The sequence below is a fragment of the Anomaloglossus baeobatrachus genome, unplaced genomic scaffold (genome assembly GCF_048569485.1).
Source record: "Anomaloglossus baeobatrachus isolate aAnoBae1 unplaced genomic scaffold, aAnoBae1.hap1 Scaffold_2381, whole genome shotgun sequence".
NCBI lineage: Eukaryota > Metazoa > Chordata > Amphibia > Anura > Aromobatidae > Anomaloglossus > Anomaloglossus baeobatrachus.
In genome coordinates this window covers 80,980-81,979 of record NW_027442037.1, presented here as the reverse complement: position 1 = coordinate 81,979, position 1,000 = coordinate 80,980, and positions in this window count along the sequence as shown.

Genomic DNA, 1,000 nt, shown 5'->3' with positions numbered 1-1,000 from the left:
ATTTTATTAAATATCATCTCCACCAAACAGGACAAGCTTGCATCTGTTATAGTTTTGGAGAAAAATGTGTTCATTTCATGTATGCGCGAAATGCCTTAAAAATGGCTTTAAAATGGATTTGGAGCATGGAGACGATTATCTCGGGATTGCAAGATAACCAAACAAAACTTTTAGTGGATTTCTACTTATTTTATTAAATATCATCTCCACCAAACAGGACAAGCTTGCATCTGTTATAGTTTTGGAGAAAAATGTGTTCATTTCATGTATGCGCGAAATGCCTTAAAAATGGCTTTAAAATGGATTTGGAGCATGGAGACGATTATCTCGGGATTGCAAGATAACCAAACAAAACTTTTAGTGGATTTCTACTTATTTTATTAAATATCATCTCCACCAAACAGGACAAGCTTGCATCTGTTATAGTTTTGGAGAAAAATGTGTTCATTTCATGTAACGCGAAATGCCTTAAAAATGGCTTTAAAATGGATTTGGAGCATGGAGACGATTATCTCGGGATTGCAAGATAACCAAACAAAACTTTTAGTGGATTTCTACTTATTTTATTAAATATCATCTCCACCAAACAGGACAAGCTTGCATCTGTTATAGTTTTGGAGAAAAATGTGTTCATTTCATGTATGCGCGAAATGCCTTAAAAATGGCTTTAAAATGGATTTGGAGCATGGAGACGATTATCTCGGGATTGCAAGATAACCAAACAAAACTTTTAGTGGATTTCTACTTATTTTATTAAATATCATCTCCACCAAACAGGACAAGCTTGCATCTGTTATAGTTTTGGAGAAAAATGTGTTCATTTCATGTATGCGCGAAATGCCTTAAAAATGGCTTTAAAATGGATTTGGAGCATGGAGACGATTATCTCGGGATTGCAAGATAACCAAACAAAACTTTTAGTGGATTTCTACTTATTTTATTAAATATCATCTCCACCAAACAGGACAAGCTTGCATCTGTTATAGTTTTGGAGAAAAAT